Source organism: Tamandua tetradactyla, chromosome 8 (genome assembly GCF_023851605.1).
Source record: "Tamandua tetradactyla isolate mTamTet1 chromosome 8, mTamTet1.pri, whole genome shotgun sequence".
In the NCBI taxonomy this organism is placed as follows: Eukaryota; Metazoa; Chordata; class Mammalia; order Pilosa; family Myrmecophagidae; genus Tamandua; species Tamandua tetradactyla.
Window position 1 is genome coordinate 65,575,518 of NC_135334.1, and position 17,650 is coordinate 65,593,167.

The 17,650-nt window shown below is 43.0% G+C and overlaps 1 protein-coding gene and 1 long non-coding RNA gene across 5 annotated transcripts in view; one reads left to right on the forward strand and one right to left on the reverse strand.

Annotated features, from left to right (window-relative positions):
* The window catches only part of TENM4 (teneurin transmembrane protein 4), a 780,788-nt gene that overhangs the window by 382,494 nt on the left and 380,644 nt on the right, over positions 1–17,650 (forward strand). The gene's annotated exons all lie outside the window — the stretch shown is intronic.
* LOC143644438 (uncharacterized) lies at positions 4,084–6,543 on the reverse strand. The gene is made up of 2 exons (XR_013156710.1): positions 6,307–6,543; positions 4,084–4,449 (listed from the first exon to the last, which is right to left on the reverse strand). It is a non-coding gene; the product is annotated as an uncharacterized LOC143644438 (long non-coding RNA).

The window sequence follows — 17,650 nt, forward strand, 5'->3', positions numbered from 1 at the left end:
CCTTTTTTGTGTTTTTAAAGAAGCACCATCCAGTTAGTGGTGTGGTTAATTAGGAACAGGTCCCAGGGAAGCTGCTTCTGAGGCAGTGCCAATAAATCACTCAGTAACTGTCCGTGGCTGCCTGCCTCCAAGTTGGGCTTCCTTCTCTGCTACTGGAGATGCACTGGTAGCCAGGCCAGGGCTCCTCCCACTGAGGGTCCATTTGCCTGGGGGTGGAGAGGTCTCTAAGTCCCCTTCCACCTAAGGGCATTCCTTGGCTGCACCCAGCAGGAGAGGAGAGGGCTGAGCCCCTCACTGATTCATTGGCTTGAGTCCAAGTTTCTTTTTGCACGGTATTGGGCCTCTCCCTGGCCCCAGCCCTTCTGATCGCAGGGGCCTCATCTCTAACCTCATCTCTAACCTTGTTCGTGTTCCAACTCAAGGGCCTCTTTTTATGACTTCGCACATGCCTCATAGAGGGTAACTGCCCTGCCTTGTGCTCACACTGAGGTGAGCTTGCAGTGGGGACTCAAAACATAAAGCTCTTGCTTGATAAGCCCCTCCCAACTTTCACACCAAAGCAGTACTCACCAGCGGTGTTTCCTGCTTCTAGCATTTTTTTGTTGAGGTAAAATCCACATAACATAAAATTAACCATTTTAAGTGAACAATCCAGTGGCATTTATTTCACTCACAATGTTGTGTAACCACTTCCTCTTTCTAGTGCCAAGCGTTTTCCTCACCCCAAAAGGATACCCTACATCCACTAAACAGTCACTCCCTATTCGCCTTCCCATCGTTAACCCCTGGCAGCCAACGGTTTACTTTCTATCTCTATGAATTTGTCTATTCTGGATATTTCATGTAGATGGAATCATACCATATATGACTTTGTCCCTGGCTTCTTTCATTTAACATTGTGTTTTCAAGGTTCATCCCATTGTGCATTCATTTCTTTTTGTGGCTGAGTAATATTCCATTGTGTGTATATACCGCATTTTGTGTTTCCTTTCCTCCATCAATGGACATTTGGGTAGTTTACATCTCTGGGCTACTGTGAATAATGCTTGATATGAACATGCATTGACAAATAATTGTTTAAGTGCCTGTTTTCAGTTCTTTGGTGTATAAACCTAGGAGTAGAATTTCTAGGTCATTTGGTCCGAAAGTGGTTTAAAATACTGACTGTACCTAAAAACATCACAAAGTACTTTATTCACCCATTCCTTTAGCACTCCTGTATGGAGTGTAGTGTAAGATCAGGCTTCTGAAATACGGGAGCATTTGGAGTTAGGAGATGCATACTAACATGCTGCCGATGCGTGCCTTCTCTTCTAACATAAGCAATCTGTATAATCCTCAAAATACTTGAAGGCCATTCTATTTTCTCCTATGTTATACCTGAGAAAACAAGCACAAAGGCAAGGGACTTGCCCAAGGTCACATGCTCCTAAATGTGGTGTAATGGGATGGGAACCTGGGTCTGTCTGCTCCAAGTCCATCCTGTCCCCAGAACGGTGTGCCTCCAGGCCTTCATAGAACTAACAGGCCGACCTAAGAATAACACAGTTAGGTGTGCATGGGTAATTCAGTGGCAGAATTCTCACCCGCCATGTGGGAGGCCCAAGTTCAATTCCTGGCCCATGCGCTCCAAAAACCATAAAATTCAACAAATGGTGCTGCAATAACAGGATATTCATATGGAAAAGAATGAAATATGACCCCCACCACAGAGCAGTCAGTAAAAAAAGAAAGAATGACAGAACTGTATAGATGACAAAACAGACACTGTCCAAGGACAGTTTCTCCATATCCTTTGGTTGAGGGCCCTACCATCTCTCCTACCCAGTCTTCCTGACTTCCAGGCACCCTGCCCCATTCCATTCTTACCACTGCCAGCACACTGATCGTTCTAATCTGATTAGCTAGATGATTTCTGCTCCATATTCTTATTAGTGCCCTGACCCTGTAGCTACAAAGTCATTTCAGGAACCTATTACTTTTGAATGACATTTTTCCTTTGTGTTTATCTTTTTGGATATGTAGAATCATTCTAAAACCCACAGTCTCTGTTCTTGCGCTTTACTGAAATATATTGAAAGATTTAAGGGTTATTACTGAATGTTTTCCCCACATGTAAAGAAATATTTGTTATAATGCATCCATGCTTTAATTCCATATTAGAATTAGAAAGCTTTTGGTTTGGGAAGCTCAGAAATTCCCATATTTGGGACCCAAACCAGATGTAAAATCAGCCTGATTAAGGATTGGTGGAAAACTAGCAAAAATGTGTAACCAGTGTCCTTCCCCCAGACCCTGAGGAATAGACCAGGATCTGCATGTAATTTTCAGTTGGCATCAGTAAGAGAGTCTTCAGAGAAAGGAATCAAAAGGTTAAATCCTGCCTCTGGAGGTGGAGATCAGAATAGCTGTCCACTGGTATGGGGGTAAGAGAGATGTGATAGGTGGATATTAAATATCAGGTTATTTTCTTCTGACTCCAAATTCCATGTTCTTTTTTCTAGGCCTGTTTGCCCATTCATTCATTCATTCATTCATCCATCAAATGTTTATGGAGAACCTGGTGTATTTCCAGGTCCTGTTTTAGTGATTCAGGACAGGAATAAGATTTATGTGCTTGCCTGTATTAAATTATGTTGCAGTAACAAACAACTACAATATCTCAGTGACATTATTTCTAATGTTATATACATGTTATAGGGGTGGGATGAGGCTTTGCTCCACATAGGCTCTCAAGGATCTAGGCTGATGGAGACTCTGTCATCTTGTAGCTGCCGCCATCTTTTTACTATCTAAAGCAAATGGCCTTCCTGGTTTCCTCTCACAGCCCATATGTCTGAATTAGTCGTATGGCTCCACTTAACTGAAAGGGAGCAGGAAAGTGTACTCCACATATGTGCCCAGGAATAAAAGAGAACCAGATATGAATGCTAAAAGTCTCTACCCAACTTAGAATAGGAAAGGCTGGGGTAGGCCCTTGAGGTGGTTTCCGTCCAGTATAAGAGACAAGTGACCTTACAGTTACGGGAAGTCAGGAGTGTGTTGGAGAAGAGTTGTAATGCAAGATCTGAGAAGAGAAAGGAGTTCCTAGAGACTTCCACGGTAGAGGTGGGGGTGCTCGGATTCTAGCCATGAAGTGTTATGGCACGTTTATATGTGCACGTACTGTGTGGCTGCTGAAACTTGGTGGGGATGGTTTGTGTGGCAGGAGGTGACTCTAGACAGGTAGGGCCTTGGAGACCATATTTGGGTGTTTGAAATGTATTCTATAGGAAAGGGAAAGCCATTGAAGGCCTTTAACCAGTCGGGGACATGATCCCATGTGCAGGTTTGAGAAGGTCACTCTGGCTTCCACCCTGGAGAAGCGTTAGAGACAGATGTGGTCGCTCAATCAAGGTGTTAGCCATAGGGACAGATTTGAAAGGTCGTTAAGTGAAAGAATTTATTAAATTTGTGACTGAGTAAATATGGACAGTGGGAGAGGAAATGAACTTGGGTTTGTGACCCAGATTTCTGACATAGATGACTGCATGGATTGAGCCATAAAATACTGGAGCAGGTTTGTGGAGGAAGACAGTCAGCCGAGCTTTAAGTAATTGTTGAGTCCGAAGTGTCCGTGGAACCTCCAAATCAAGATGTCCATGAAGCACTTGCATATTAGGGCCTGGAGTTAAAGGGGGAGTCTGCCTGTTCCTTCCGTATGTCTAAGAAATGAAAGGATGTCGGGTAATCTCTGAGGAGAAGAGCGCTTTCCTGCAGAAATCTCAAATGACACATCTCGGTATCAAAATTGCTTTTCAAATTGTGTTGTAGGGTGCTTTCAAAATGGAGTCATTTCCTGTAGTTCAGCTTCGCAAGATGCAGTCCCTCAGGCTGAGGGAAATCACTGCTCTCTGAGCTTCCCAGCCACCCCTGTGGCCCTGGACAATTTGCAATGATTGTTCAGACCCTGAGCCCCTGGAGCACTGAGCCTGCTCATCCAGCCTGGCACCCAGGTGCTCAGTAAATGTTTCTTGAACAAGTGAATGGATTAACTATAAATATTCAAAACTGCTGGGTCCCTGTGAGAACAAGAAATAGTACTTCCATTTTCCAAAAGCCTTTAATAAATTATAGCTCGTCAAATTAAAATAAACATTTGTTTTAACTTCCACCAACTAAGTCTCTGGAGGATTTGACACCTTTTCATCTTCAAAGTGCTTTTAAAACAAGAGCAGGCCTTCCCCAAAGATGGGTGTTATAAATTGTAAATAGAATCAGAAATGTATTCATATTCAGGAGAGACAGTGCTTCAGGCCAGTTTTAAACAGAACTTTCTCCCAGGAAATCAAAACAAATAGTCTGTTCGATTTTTTTGAGTGCCTTTAGTGTGCCAGGAGTCATCTTTGGGGCTTTCAGTATCTGTTCTCTTCTTTTCTCAATGGTCCTGTGAGGCAAGTATTACCATTCCTGTTTTACAGATAAAAAAGACTGAGGCTCAGAGAGATGAAATGACTTGTCCAAGGACATACAGCTGGTAAGAAGGAGAACCAAGAACCAAACTCAGGTTTTTCTAATGTCAGAACCATTGGTCTTTGCACTATTGTTTTTCAGCATTTGATCAACCAGTTGCCTGTTTTAGGCACACACAGCGTACAGTTTCTGGGGCCCCACCCTAGCCTTATTGCATCTCTATTTTAAATAAGCCTCCCATATGATTCTTACACACACCAAGATTTAATAACCTATATTTTATACTGATAGCAGGTTTCTAAAACCTGGAGTTATTTTTGTTTAAAGGGATGAGAAAAAAAGAAGAAGAAGAAGGAATAAGCAGGCCTTAAACACTGTGCTTTGCATTGAGCCTGGAAGTCTTGGCCTTCTGTAGAGTTAATGTGGCAGCATCTTTCTTCCTCCCTGACTCCCGAGGCGATGGAAGGCTCCCTCTGTTCCCCTGCTTTTCATGGCAGACTTGGGTTGATGTTTTATCTCCTTTCCGTATGGATTTTGCAGATAACTAACTAGAAAAGTAAATCACAGGGTGCCTGGAATTATAATTGCAGAGAACACCAGGCCTTAGCCAAGTAGACTGGGACTGGATCCAAAGCGTGACTAAGGTTGCCGGGCTGGAGTGGGAAGGAGACAGGAGGCAGGGACTGGAAGTTCCTGTAGGCTGGACGAAGGCAACAGATGAGGGAGAAGGAGCTGGAGGCTGCTGGTTAAGATTGAATGCCTGTTATGTATGGTCAACACAATGCTTGGAGTTTTACGTTCTATAGCTCACCAATTCCACACACCTCTTTTAGGTCGGTATTATTGTTTTCATTTTACAGTAAAAGGCACAGGTGCTCAGAGAGATGAAGTTGCTTCCCAACTTGTAGCTTCTCCCAGAAGCCTTCACTCCTTCTTGACCTATAGCTTGGAGAGAGCTTCTTACAAACATTGGGAAGACAATGAGAGTTGGTCTCAGGAGAACCTGGTTCTTCATCTGTGAAGTAGGATGATGCCCATATGAAAGTGACAGAACTATTGAGTATGGACTCTGACACAGCAGGCACTTGCAACAGTATTCTCCTTTTACCTCTATATTGCTCACCTAAACTATTTCCTGTCACAGAATGAGTAACATTACACAAGGAACAGTGGATGCACTCAAACTAGCTGAAGGACTTTATGAAATAGTTCATGGGGAATGATAAAGAAATTCATGTGGAGATCAAAAACAGATGCCTGGTCTTGGAGACCCAAGCTAGCTGGAGGTTCTGTATTCAAGGCTGACCTAGTAAGTCTTTGCTTGACTGGCCTGCCCTCAAAGAACCAAGTGGTTCTCTGCAGGTATTGGCCTCTTCTTCCCTCTTGGTGGGTCCACTCTGGCTTCAGCTTTCAACTTCAGAGAGACAGAATGAGTTCATCTCTATGTGTCAAGCCATTGATCAAAGGTATGGGGCTAGTGTGGGGTCAGAACAGGGGCCCTAGTCTTATTAGCTACAGGTAGAGTTGGAGAGAACAGAGTCACACGGTGGGCCTAGGCCCACCCCTCACCAGAAGACCTGGGCAGCCTAGTCTGTTTCAGAAGAGGCCATGGACAGGAAAGACCAGGGTGATCTCTTTAGCTCAGACTCCATCTGGATTTTTCACTGCTCAAAAGGAAAGATTTTGTGTTGCCCATCGTTGTGTCCCTCTCTACTGGGCCTGTTCTCAGCCCTCAGGAAGGGCTTATAGGGGTAGGAGGGAGAAAGGAAGTAAGGACACAGAGAGGTTCTGTTTGCTCTGGCTGGCTGGGGACTGATTACAGAAATGGCTTAACTGAGAGTGTGGGTGCCTTACCTCCCACTGAGGGAGTCTGCCCCTCTGTTGGTAAATTGGGTTCTCTCCTATGGAGAACTATTCCAGGGACCACGAGCAGAGCCTGGCTCATCCATTCCTTATGACAGCTTTGTCCAAATTTCCTCAGTTTACAAGGCAAAAGAATTTTCTCTTCTTGCTTCCAAAGCTTAAAAATCATGTTGTTCTTTCTGCTTCTCGTAGTGGCCTGAGCAATCAAAGTTCTGAAATCTGAGCCAGGCTGAGGGTTCTGTGATGCGTGAGAATAGCAGGGCTGGGATTGGCCCTACATTCAGCCATGTTCACTCTGCAGTCGTCAGAGCTCCAATTCCCTCCCAGCTGTAAGGCAGGTGGGCATGACTCAGCAGTGCACCAAGAACAGATACTGGGAAATCAGAAAAAAAAAATGTGACTGCTGATAGAATTTGGTGGTTTTCTTTGCCTAGCTAGAAAATAAGGGAAAGGGGACAAGACTTATAAAGCAGATGATACAACTATTTAAGCTAGACTCAAGGAACGGTAGGCACCTATTTCCTCTAGAACAGTGCTGCAGGGATAGACATGTTCCACGTCTGCACTGTCCTGTATGGTACCATTAGCCATATGGGGTTATAAGCACTTGAATGTAGCTACTGCAACTGAAGAAATGAATTTTTCATATTATTTAATTTTGATTGATTTACATTCACATTGAAATAACTATATGTGTCTAGCAGGTACCACATTGGATAGTGCAGCCTGTTTTCAGTACTATGAGGGCAAAGAAACTGCCTTGTCCCCCCATCCCCAGTGCCTAGTCCAGGAGCTACCATTGGTTCCACAGTCTTCAAGTGAATGAATGGAGCAGACGCTGATGGTGATTAAATGACAACAGTATAATGTTTTCAGGAAGAGCACAGGATTTCAAGTTGGTCAGACCTGGATTCTAGTCCTGGCGCTGGCATTCATGTGTCTGTGTGACTTTGGCAATGTTACTAGCATTTTTTAAGCCCTTCTCATATTTGAATTGGCTACGATATCTGCTTGTCATAGAGTTATTATGAAGAATAGATGAAATTGCATGTACAGAGTACTTAACACAGTGGCTGGCATATAAGACCCTTAATAAGTAGTAGCTTCATGGAAAAAAAAACAATAAAAGTGAAAAAACAGCTCTGTGGACAACCAGATTGATAGAACAAAAACCAATGCTCTGAACAAGACAAGACCACTCTGTGACCATGTTGAGGGCGATGTAAATAAGGCTACTTACTCTGTGACCACAAAAGTGACCAGACATCCTCCTTTTCTGGCTACCATTGTTTTCTTCTGAGTGATTACTTCTTTACCTATCCCAACCCTAGCTCTGCTGTAATCCTTCCACCCCTAAATAAAAAGAAGGATACTCATTCATTAAATTGTCCCTACTTCTTGACAGTATCTAATCCAGAACCAGGCTCTGCTTCCCTAATTCCTCTTTGGAATCATCTAACTCAAGCCCATGTTATAAGAGACCCCTCTCAAATCCTCAGGTCCCTCTAGGGTGTATTTTCTGTTGCTTCAGCAAAAGCTAAATCATCTAACAGTTCTGTGTCTGCAAATGTAATCCTTAGGCACTCAGTAGACTTCATTAAAAGTTTCAAAACTTTCTTCTTCATGATGATACCTGGAAATGGAACAGAAATGAAAGCGGTTCCTCCCTTCCCTGGTTCTTTCTCTTAATGTGAGACTAGCCATCCTGTAACCTAACTGCCAGATTAAAACTCAACACGAGTATAAAATGGCTTTTTCCTAAGCCAGGATTTACTCTTTTAGTTGGTGGCCAGAACTCTGCCTTCTCTGCCTCCCACCCCACCCGCTATGGGGTTCTGTTTAATTGCAACTGGATAAGCAGCAAAGGGAGATGAAGTAGAAGGTCAACTGCCCTTCCAGGAGAGCTCAGATGCCTGTGTTTTTAGCCTCTCTTTACCATTTACAAAGCCTCTGCAGACAACACCTCAGACTTGAATCAGTGTTTAAATTTGAAAGAAGGCCCGCGAGGAAGGACAGGCAAGGAGTGTCCAGGGCAAGCCTCAGAGAGGAAGTAACATTTGCACCTGGAATTTTATAGATAAAGAAGGTGAGAAAGAGCAGTCCAGACAATCAAAGACGATCATGAAACTCCTGAATCTCAAAGGAACAGTTTTCAGGGAACAGGGGATGCCTTTTGATGAGTTGTGTTTTAAACTTTGAGGCAAATGGAAAGCATCTAAATGGAGATAATTACTAGACACCTGTAGCTAAATAAAGGGGTCCTGGAGATATCAATTTAGAAACAATGATTTATTCTCCCAGCCATGTATCTATTAATTCATTAATTCAAAGGAATGTGGGAAGTTCTACTCTAGGCAGTAGAGTAGATCTGGGAATACAGTGATGAACGAAACAAATGCCCCAGATGATGGTGGTGCTTGACTTCCACGGCACAGCTCTGGGCCTTTCCAGGCCTCTGACTGGGTGGCTGAGCCATCTAATCCTGTTATGTTCTCCTTCAGCTAAATTCAGATGTCTAAATCTTGCTGGGCCTCTTAGGAGTTCTATCCCCTATTGGGGTTAAAATCTCACTTCTGTTCCCCTTGTATGTCCTCTGACCAAGTGTCTATCCCAGGCTTTCGGGAGTTTGGTACAATGGTTACTCTGTCTTCTGCTCCTCGGGACCTTCCTCCCTGCAGAAAAGGCCTGAACATTGAGTTTCCTTTTATTTGGGAACCAGAACCCCAGGCACCCCCATACCCACAGTTACTCTAAGTCTTGAGGAAGAATCAAGCATTGGACTTGATTCTGGCCAACCAAGGAAAGCTGGTGATACAGAGCTGTGGGACGCTTGGGAGAAAATGGTCGTCTTGGAGTTCATACTAGCTAAGGAGAATTATGCCCAGTTAGGCAACGATGTTCCCTAGAGCCTGGCTCCTCAGAGTAGTCTGGAGGCAAGCTTATAAGACTTAGGCTGACTAAGAGCCTGCATGTGCTTGTAATGAAGGGCGTTGTTCTAGAGCAGCTTCTAGAGAACTGTGCTGTGGGGTTCTTCAGCATCTGGGGCCCCCTTCAGTTGCCTTTGGGGTTCTGTTGAGCACAGCATGAAAACAACTGTTGAGGGTTGACGTTCTGAAAGTTTGTTCTGTAAGAAGGTAGTCCCACAAGAAGGTAGTCTCAGATGAGTTTGGGAACCTACGCATGCTATGTCTGCTCTGTTGTGAATGTTACATGTCTTGACACACCCTGCACCGTGTATTAACTTCGTCATCTAGGCCTTTTCCATGCCTGTTTGTCCAGAGAAGAGCTTGTTGTGGAATGTCTAGTACCATCTTACAAAAAAAGTGTGCTGAAAAGATAGTTTCTTGAGGTGCTTTCTTAGGCCCCATAGAGACCTAACATTTAATATGTTTTTAAAAATAAACTTCCATGATATTTTCTCCATGGTGATTAAAGCTCTAAAATATATGCATTTATTTATTTACTTTGGGGGGGGAGGGTACGTGGTCTGGGAATTAAACCCGGGTCTCCCACATGGAAGGTGAGCATTCTACCACTGAACCACCCATGCACCTGAGAACATGTGTTTTTATTGAAGAACTTTCTAGAGACATTTATATCTCTAATTTATACCCACAATGAGAGCAGGGTCTCCAGTGTGTACACCTCCAAAGACTGGCGGTTCATCCACTTGCATCTTCGTGAATATAATCCTGTGGTTATACAATGCTACAAATTAAAAGGCCCTCTCAGCCCTGATGTGTAGTGGAAAAGGAAAGACATTGAACTAAAAAAATTGACATTTACAAGTAGTTCTATTATATGCTATTCAGCGTGGTTGTTGTTATTTTTAACTTTTTGGATGTACATAGCTAAAGCGTCTTGGAAATCAAGTGCTCACAAGCAGCCATAAAATGCCACATGTTTTACAACAACGAGAATAACTAATGCCGTTTTGTTGCTTTGCAGTTCACATCCTTATTCGAGCCTCTAAACAGGCCTGAGTGAGCTGCCTGTTATTATCTCCATTTTATGTTAAGAAAACTGAAGATCAGCTTGTAAGTGGCAGCGTACGTGTTTCCATTACACTGAGTTGCCGCCAATGGTTAATGACTACTCTAAGTCTTAGATTTCCTGTAATAGACCTGATTTCAGGTCATTTAAAAAATAGTCAATTCCTTAAGTGCTTAGGAGAATGTAATTTATTTGTATCTTTATAAGCCTTCCCAAATAAATAACTTCGTAAATCTTAAGTCTACAAATCAAATCAGGATGGTTGGTCGGTTGGCTGGTTTACCTAGCTGGTTTGTTCATTCAGTCATTCATTTATTGGTTTAGAGAATGGGCTTCTAGAATTCTGACAGCAAAAACAGCTGCTTTTATTAAATGCCTGTGTTTGATATGAAAACAGCATGAACTTAAAGCTCTAATGGGACAAATTCTTGCCTATCCAAGTAGGAATCTTTGGGTTTTGTTGAAATATTGATAGAAAAAATATTATTTATGTAGCAAGAGGTAGTTTAGTAGACTAGGAAAGCTGGTGCTTTGGTGCCACAGAATCCTGGCTCTGCCGCTTTATAGCTGATTTCCTTATCAGTGAAATGGCAGCAATAAGACTTTGCTTACAGGCTTGTCAGGAGGAATAAATCTGTGACCAGAAATACCTGAAGTATTGTAGTTAAAGGGTCAGGAAATATTAGCATCCTTCCCCTTTGGTACAATTAAAACATCGAAACAGTATTTAATCCTCCATCTCCAGTGCATATACCCATTCCTCCTCTGGTATGCACTCTCTCTCCCTGGATACCACTTTTATCTCCCTTGCTTCCAGGAACTTAGCTTCAACAGATACTTATTCAGCACCTGCTATTTGCCTCGTAGGGCAGAACTCACAGTCTAGTGGGAGAGATACGCAACCAATTAAGTCCATTAACATATCAGGGTGCTGGGATAGATATATGTAAGGGACCATGGAGTCATTAAGTGGTGCAGATTGGTCTTTCCTTGTGGAAAGGGACAGGAAAGGTCATAGAACCTAGATGATACAGAAACAGTTTTCAGAAATAAATTGGTAGGTGGAAGATGGTGGGCAAAGGGAATTTTACTGCTCTATGACTTGCTAAATGACTCCATCTCTCTGGCTAAGCCTATGCTCTTTAACTTCACTCCAAATGGGCTAGTCACTGGCATTATTATCCCTGGACAAGTGAGTAATAGCTTGTCATCATCAAAATTAATCTCAGGAGTCTGGGAAGTGGGGAAGAAATAACAATGCCTGCTTTTTGGTGCTAATCTTTTTCTTTCTGGTATTTACCTTTCCTTAGGACAATAGGGGGAAAGTATCATAATTATTAAAAAGTCATCTTGCTCTCTGGGTCCCCCATGAATGCCTAAGGACCACTTCAAGCAATTATCTTTCTTAGGTGTATTACTCATCAAAGCTATAGGCATCCTCCAGAACATTGTCTTTGGCTCTTGCTCCCTGAGCAGTGGTCAGCCCGTGGTGAGCTGCAGTGGATTACATGCATGGTAGAAAGGCTTTCAAAAAGTCAATCACCTCTCTCACACACTTCTCATTGCAGGAGACATTTTTTGGGAACTGGCATGACTAGAGACTCTTTCTCATAAAGTTCTAGGCTGGGGATCTGGGTTCTAGGCCTGGTCTGCCACTAATTTGTCATGTGGCGCTGAACAAGTCATCTTCCCCTAGGGACTTCAGTGTCTTCACCTGTAAAAAGAGGCAGTTGGACCAGATGCTCCATGGGTCCTTCCATTTCTAAGGTCCAAGTTTGTAAATTCCAGAAGAAAACAAGTTATTGGCATAGAGCTCCTCTGTGAATGCAGTGGTGGCTGTGACTGAGTTGTACAATGGATTTTGTTTACATTGGCCTTCTCTTAGTCCTGGACCACTGCCATCTGTTTTAAGGAAAAAAATCAAGATGGTAGGTCTATGGTCTTGCATGTCTGTACTTGGTAAATCTTTATTGATTGATAAATCTTAATGATAATGTCTTCTTTCCCTTTTGATCTCCCCCTTTGCTTGGAAGCCTTGGACTTAGGCTTAGGCCTTAGCTTGGGTGCCTTCTGATTGGGCTCAGCCCTCACCATCAGACCTCAATACTTTCTCCCCATGGGTAGGTATAGTGTGGCTCTCTCCTGGAAATTGGGCCTACCCTCCTACCCCCAGTACTATCTGTATATATTAATTTTGTCAGTCAACAGACATTTACTGATCTACTTTTGTGCGATGACTTGTGTTCTCTGTACTTTTTCATCTCTCTATCTTTTATTTTATTTCATTTGATGAAAACTTAGGAGCATCTTCTCATTGTCAGGTACTAAACAGATGCTGAGAATACAAAAGTGAACAAAACTAGACATGGGCCCTACCATGGTGGGAGGAGCAGGCTTCCATCACATAAATATCCAAGTCAATTGTCCCTTTTTCTACCTCTATGTCTCCTATTTCTGTGTCAATCTTCCTCTGACTTTCTCTCAGTTTCCCTCTGCCCCTCTTCTCTTTTTATCTCTGTCTGCATGTCTCTAGCTCTCTCCATCTGTCGCCCCACATCTGTATCCAACAGTATCTTTGCTGGAGCCAACGAAGGCCTTCTCTGAGGTGCTGGATCTTGTTCAGATACCTAACACCCTGACTTCCTCCTGGTCAGAGAATTCCTTTTGCTTAAGGGGGTCTGCTGAGCCTGGTGACAGGAGTTGGCTAGATTGGGCTGTGAGTAAGAAAGATCACTCCTTCCTGCAAATGGTACAAGGATATGAGGCTCATAAATCATTTACCGACAGTCAGTCTGGGCAACATGTAGCTCCACTCTGCTTGATGTGCTGCTGGGGGACATTCCCCGAAAGATGGAGGGATTGAGAGCCCGCACTCTAAGACAGACAGGCTGCCTACACCCAACATGGGATCTTCTCCTCTCTCTGCCAGAACAAATATAGCCACTGAAAATTGTTTAGTGTTGTGTCCAGCTGAGACAGTTCTCTAACTTTTCTAAAGAGTCATAACCATCCCATAAACTCAGGCCAAAACTGGCCCCAAACATAACCCCTCAGCCAAGATGGTGAGAGAAAACTTAAAGATCATGGAACCCAACATGGGCTCCAACTTCAAGCAAATACCTTCACTTCTTTGATACTCAGTTTCCCCTAGCTAAAATGGGAATATTGGAAGGTATGTCATCTGATAGGTGTCAGGAGTTAATAAAATCATATATGTAAAGGGTTTAGCACAGCACCTGGCCCAAAAGTGCTCAATAAATTCTAGCTAGGGCTCTGGTATTACTCTCTTAGCTCTTGAGTTTCTTCCTCTGATTGCAGGCCTCATTGCTAAAAGCAGAGTAGGCATGAATCTTGTTTTTAACCTTGGGTAGATTCTGATTGCCTCCCATCACAGAAGGTAGAGCTCTGCCTATTACCTTTCCCCAAATTCTTCCAAGCCCCTAAATCTCCCTTTCCCCTGGCTAGAATAATGCAGCTGTTTAACAGCTGTTAACTTACTCTGTTCAGGAGCTCAAATTCATTGTTGGGTAATATGACTCCTCCCCATAAGGGACTTGAGGATTTCTCAAAATGAAAAAATGAAAGCTTGTTTTTAAAGTGAGCAGTGTTATTTACAGGGCTTCCTGGAAAAGAGCCCACCTGGATAAAGAAAGCTACTTGTCACAAATACCAAGTCACCCTTGTCCCATTTAAACCTCAAAGGCATGGGACGGTGAAATGCTTAGGCTGGTTTTGAGGAATTCTAAAGCACTCAGTCCTCTTGGGCCTTTTGCTACTCTGGGGCCTTTTGGGTATCCAAGACAACCAAATATCTAAGATGAAGTAGATTTCTCTATTTGGATGAGAGCAGTCTAATGACCCAGAAAGTAGAGAACATGAGCAGAGTAGAAACTAAACTAGCCATACACTGCCCTCAGACAGAAAGAAACTGATTGAGTGTGAAAGGAGACAGTCCCAGGCAAAACGAGTTTGCTAACCCCATAAAAGCGTCAGTTGTCAGGCTCCCAGAAAACAAACGTGAAAGTATTTGGATCTAGCTGGCAGAGGGGGACAGGGGAAAGATTGCACTTCTACAAGATGCCTTGTGTATTAACTTTCCGCAAGACTTCAAGCTCCTTGAGGACAGTGACTGGGTCTTATTATGTTTGAATTGCCAGAAGCTAATAAAGATACAAAAAGAGGCAACTGGATTCTCAAATTGGGCTGCCAGTATCCTTCCACCTATACAGGGAGTGTCAAGAAAGATAGTTATGACCTGTTTTTCTGAGGGTATACAGGAAAAATATTTTTACGTTTAAAAAAACATAAATATGTTATGAAAACATGTGAAATTGGGGTGAATTCTTCAAATGAAATATGAAGTTTCAATGAAATATTGAACATGCAGCCGACCATTTCTCAAGACTCTTTAGGACTTTGGTTCTCAAACTGTAGGGTGTACCCATACCTGCTGGGATGCTTGTTAAACTTGAAGAATCCTGGGCCCCATGCCCAGAAATTATGATTGACAATAGTTCTGGGGTGAGATTCAGGAAGCTCCGTGTTAACTAATGCCCCAGGTGATGTCTATGCAACTACACTAAAACAAATTCTGCTTTGGGCAGGGAGGAATACTCACTCTCTTGCTTTTCAGGATTGCAGTGGATGCTCTGATGCAGCATGGAAGTGCTGCCACCACCACCACCACCACCCCCAGTACTTAGGCAGAAGCTGGGAGTGTTGGCAGCTCACAATTTACAGCTACTTCTTTTTCCAAGAATTAGAGCTGGAACTGAAGGGAGCTGCATTGCCCAGCCCCAACCTGAAGACCCTTCCTCAGAGGCAGCCTATAAGCAATGACTCCTTGATGGGAGAGAGGATTCTACAAAGACCCCTCCTTCTTGCCCCAGTTTGGGACAACTCTGAAGGACCAACTCAGCTCCAGAGCTCTTAATGAGATTATTTGAGGCCTGTGCTGTCCCTGAATCACAGTTCAAGTTCTCCATGTGCCCATTTCTGCTCTCCTCACACCCTTATAGGAGATGTTCTTGAGGACAAGAAACCAACTGCCAACAAATCTCCATCTCTATTTCCCAAGGAACCTGACCTAAGTCAGACATACTTTAGATGAGTTTGAGAAACATTTAATCGTGGAAAGCACATAGACTTATGAATTAGATAACTAAGATATTATGATAATAGCCGGGATATTATAATAACAACCAGCAACAGCTAAAATATATTGAGCTTTTACTATATTCTAAGTGCTTTATATTTATTTTCTCCGTAAATCTTTTCAGCCCTATTACTGTCTCCATTTCACAGATAAGGGAACTGAGGCACAGAAAAATTAAGCAATGTGTCCCAAATCACCTAGCTACTAAGTATCAGGGCTGAGATTCAAATCCATAAGGTCTAACTCTAATGGACTTTACCACTGTACGCTAACATTTCTCAATGTCAAATCCAGACTTTTCCATGTGCTGGCAATATGATCTTGCAAGTGAACCCCAGTGAGACTCAGATTCCTAATCTTGGAAATGGGATTATAGCATCTACATGGCAGGACTATTATCGGCTGAACTGTATAAAGTATCTAACATGGTCCTGGGGCCAAACAGGTGCCTGGTGAGTGGTGGGCCTACTGATCATGCACCCACGACGGGTGCTCAGTGACCACTTTTGAGTGGATGCATGAGAGAATGGTGTCTCCTGCAGAAAGCCTGAGCTGCAAAGGTTCAAAGATCAGATAAGAAATGGCCAAGAAAATAGGAGGCATGGTTTAAGAGGAGGCAGGTATGTGGAACAAGATTGAGGAAAAGGAAAAATAAGTTGCACCAATGCACAAATCTGTAACTGTTGGGAAGGCAAGATCATCAATTTAGAAAGCTGAGATGAGTCTGAGAGTTCCCAGTTGTGGGTCTTTATGGGGCAATGACATGGAAGATTCCAGGTGATCTGGTGAGTATCGGGTGCTGTGGCCTCCTAGGCCCTGTAATCCTCGAGCAAAAGCCACTAGGTTTTTGTCTTCAAGTGTTTATCTTTCACAGAATAGCTGAGTGATTTGGGGAAAGTCAACATCCCTAATCTCGACCTCATTTCTCTCATTGGTAAATGGAGAAAAGAATCAGGATTCATAATGTTTAAGACCCTTCTAGCTCAGATTCTTGGAGACTTCATGAATCTGTAGGGCTTACAGTAATTTGGAGAGAACCATCAACCCTCCGTGGTTTGTGGAGGGAAACCAAAAACCGCTTCCTACTATTGGAACCATTTTCTGCCCTAACCTCTTCCTCTGAATTGCCCCAAGTTTCCTTTTTGGACCTTTTATGTTCAAGTTCAGTTCTGTTGTTTAGCTCACACCCACCACTTCTCTGCCCCCTCACTCATATACTTACACGCTTGTATTACTTGTGAGGGGGGAGGGGTGTCTTTGGGCACCTTTGAGGACAAAGGCTTAATTCTTTGTCTTAAATTCCTCTTCCTATTTCTGTGTCAAGTTAAATAAAAATTAACATTAGCAAAGAGACCTCAGAATGAAGTGTCAGATTTGCAGATCTCAACCACCTGCACCCAGCCACCTCTCTTCTCTCCTGCCCTCTCTTTCCCCTTCTCCCCCTTTTTTACATTCGTGTTCACACTCTTACGTGCTCTTGCACAATAGCACCAGAATCTTTAGAGAGGCCAGTTCTAGACAACATGAAATATAGTGGTTGTTTGGATGGAAGGCTCTCGAGAAATTCCATTTGCATTTTTTTTGTTAATCCAGGTCCAAGAAGGTCTGTTCTGTCTGCCTGCACAAAAATCTTGATAGTTTTTTATCAAGATAAAATCCACTTTGTCAAGGAAGAATACAGCCACTCTGTACAGTTTAGGGGTTAAGTTATTCAACCAAAAAATTCACTGAATCCCCATCTCTGTAAAACTGGAATAATAATCCTCTCCTCCCTTGGTGTTCTTAGGTTTAGAGGAGGTAATTCATAGAATATGAACAACAGTGACTAACCCAAAGTAGCATTTAAAACAGCACTGCAAATGCCACTTCTAATACCAATAATTGATTAGAGCCCCAGAGGGCTGATCAGTGTTTCATCTTGGATGGCCAGAAGATGTCCTTATTCTGTAGTTCCTTCTTCTACCAGTTAGTTTATAGAAAGCTGTCCTGTGTATTATGTCCATGGTGCCCTTTAGAAACCTTCCTTCCACTTGTTTCCTTTGCTGGTGATCATTATTTCTCAAATGCCAGAAAAGGTTCTGCCTTACAGTCCCTATGCAAGCATTTGCTCTTGTTCCTCCCTGAGATAATAGAGTCTGGTTTTTAAGTTGGTTTTCTTACAGTTAAAGTTACTTTTGACCATTTCTG